This window comes from Rhamphochromis sp. 'chilingali' (genome assembly GCF_963969265.1).
Source record: "Rhamphochromis sp. 'chilingali' genome assembly, chromosome: 1".
Lineage (NCBI taxonomy): Eukaryota > Metazoa > Chordata > Actinopteri > Cichliformes > Cichlidae > Rhamphochromis > Rhamphochromis sp. 'chilingali'.
Window position 1 is genome coordinate 67,616,150 of NC_137929.1, and position 3,407 is coordinate 67,619,556.

A 3,407-nucleotide genomic window follows, 5' to 3' on the forward strand; every position below is an offset into this window, starting at 1 on the left:
CTCCAGTTAAAGTCCTGATAACAACAACATGCAGCTGTTGATGCATTAAAAGTTTGGTCCTCTTAACCTGATCATTTCCTGTTGAGCCTTCAAAATATTTATTTATTTATTTTTTTCTTTTTACAGCAAATGACAGAATTAAATTTAGAGGAGAAACAACATGGCTAGATTGCGGTTTGCTGCTCTATGGGATTAATATTCTGCTGTCATTTGAAACTTAAATTTAGAAATTAAACTTTAAGCTTTACAAAACTGACAGTAGGATTTTAAGGTTTGTCAAAACATTTTTATACATTTACATCGTTTTGCATTTGAGATTTCCTTCTTCACACCTGCAGCGAGGATGTGCAGCTGTTTGACTCACTTGTTGTTACGGTCCTGGACCCGTGGCCCAGTGTTTAGATTTTGTATTATTGTTTTTAGGCTGTTTTCTTCTATTGTTCAAGGTTGCTAGTTTTTTGGTGTCTGTTTTGTATTTCCGAGCCTGTGGATTCCTTTGCTCCTTATGTCACTCTGGTCCTGTTTCCTGTTTTACTTTGAAGGTCTTGTCTCATGTTAGTGTATTCTGCTTTACTTCCTTGTCTTGTCTAGCCTAATGACTTCCAGCTGTCTGTCCACCTGTTCCTGTACCTGCCAGTGTATTTTAGTCCCTGTCAGTCAGTACTTGTTGTCCTGTTGTTAGCATCATTTCTCCCTCCTGGGTCCATTGTCCTGGGCCCTGTTTCAGGAAGCCGGTTTAGTGCAAACTCTGAGTAAGTATACCCTGAGTTAACGAAAACTCTGGGTTTTTGGTTTCACAAAGCGAGTTTAGATTAATCCTGAGTGAGTTACTATGACGACACACTCCGTGAAGCTAACCTGCCCCCTAGCAGGTTTACTTCAACTAACCCTGACGTTCTCCGCCTCTGTGTCGGAAACCTGACAGTAGGAAGTGTCAGACATGGCGTGCCCCTTCCTTGAAGAGCCAGTAGATGTTGAAGCCCAAATTCTCCGCAGAGCTCTCCGCCGGGAGAGAGTAATTAGAGCGCGTTTGGACATTTTATCATTTCCTGATGATTTCCTGTGTGAACGTTACCGTTTCTCAGCACAATCTATAAGTTATTTGAATAACATCCTCAGGCCTAATATTGCTCATGTGACACATCGTGGACATCCTCTCAGTTCTGTACATATTATTTGTATTGCACTTCGGTTTTTTGCAAACGGGAGCTTTCTGTATAATATTGGTGAAGCTGAGCACGTTTCCAAGGCTACCGTCTGTCGGGCAGTCAGGAATGTTACAGTTGCACTGAAACGTCTCCTGCACTCGTCTGTGGTGTTCCCCGGTCACAGACCCACAAGATTTATCAAAGAGGGATCCCACAAAATTGCAGGTATCAGGATGAACAAAACTTAATTCATGATGTGGTGATACTTGAACTACTACTTAAATTTTACATTTATTTTCACGGTTCCCAGGCGTGATTGGCTGTACAGATGGCACTCACATTCCAATCATTGCTCCTTCAGTAAATGAAGGAGACTATGTGAACAGGAAGTCTTTCCACAGCATTAATGTACAGGTACATAGTTCCCTGTAGCATTTCAAACTAACAAATTATTTCATTATAGTAATGGATGCTAATTTGTGTTCTCTGCACTGTGAAGATCATATGTGATGCTGCCAACATTATCACAAATGTGGAAGCCAAGTGACCAGGCTCTGTGAGTGGTGGTGGTGGAGGACCCCCACCTGTTTTTCGGGCCTCCGCTTTTTTTCTAGTGGCTATAACGGGTCACATTTGAGCATACAGAGTAAGCAAATATGTACTTGTAATGTGCTCAGATAATTTCAATAAGTGCTTACAGAAAGAAAATTAATGTAGCCTCTAACTGCAATTGATTTACATCGGACAAACAGACCAAGCACTATGGCTCATAATACAATTACACCTTACCTGTTTGGACTATATTTTTATATTTCATTTTTACTTGCTGCCAGGAACGTTTGGGGCCTGTTGGGTTGCACCTGCGCTCAAATCACGTCACAAAATAAAATGTATAAAATAAAAAATAAAATATAATAAAATAACGTGTTAAATGGGTGGAAATCCCTCGATCAATGTTTAAATTAACACTCACGCATTGACTCTGTCGGCTATGTTTTGCCATGCATGCTCCCTTTCTTTTGCAGCTGAGGCTGTGTTACTTTTTTTCTGCAAAATTTGCATGTTATTGGCATATGCTGCCATCAGAATTTCGGCCTCAAGCGCTGTAAAATACATTGACCGCGCCTTCTTTCCCTCCGTTTCCATGGTGACTCGCTTAATCTGTGCTCCACTAATCAGGGCTTTATGTATCCTCGTGCGCGCGCTTAACTTGGGGTTAAAGCAACTCCACGTTGATTGAACTAATTGTTATCAGCCTTTCTGAAACCGAATATTCCGAGTTGGACAGTTCGGGGTTACTCAACCCTGAGTATCGTTTTTCACTCTGAGTTTTCTAAACCGGCTTCCTGAAATAGGGCCCTGCTGTGTCTTTCCTGATGTTTTCTTGTGTATTTCGGTTCTATCTCCAGTTTAGGTTTTCCGTTTGGTTTTCCTTGGTCAGCAATAAAGCTGCTTTCAAGTTCATGTTTTGCCTCAATGAGTCCACCGTGTGGGTCCTCTTCTCCTGCCTGCACAACACACACCATGACACTTGTCATTTTTCAAAGACACAACTTTGTTTCTTAGTTTTTTTTCTTTTCTAAAAGTTAAAAAATAGAAAGAAAAATAAAAAAGAAAATTGAATTAAAATTTTTTTATTGAATTGAATAATGAGAAACTTTATATTTAATTCTAATAAATGTTTGTAATTTGAATTTTTAAGTTTGTTCTTAAAAGTTAAAACAAATCTCATATCTAAAGACTTAAATACTTAAATACAACACTGAAATAACCACAAAAAAGTACTGTACCATAAGAAACTGGGAAAAATTCAAAGTACCTAAATCACAAACTGTAAAATATTCATTAAACTAAACAGATCATCTGAGGAAGCTAAGGTGCTGGTCATCAAAAACATGGTGGAGCCCCAAAAATATCAGTCAGCAGCATGATCTAGACTCTAAATGAGTTAACAAACAACCACACAAATCACTTATGAAACACACTGAAAGGATCAACTCAGCTACATCTGGAAGAAACAGCTGCATCCATCAGACAGAATTGAAAACATTAAACTACAGGGAGTGCAGAATTATTAGGCAAATGAGTATTTTGTCCACATCATCCTCTTCATGCATGTTGTCTTACTCCAAGCTGTATAGGCTCAAAAGCCTACTACCAATTAAGCATATTAGGTGATGTGCATCTCTGTAATGAGAAGGGGTGTGGTCTATTGACATCAACACCCTATATCAGGTGTGCATAATTATTAGGCAACGT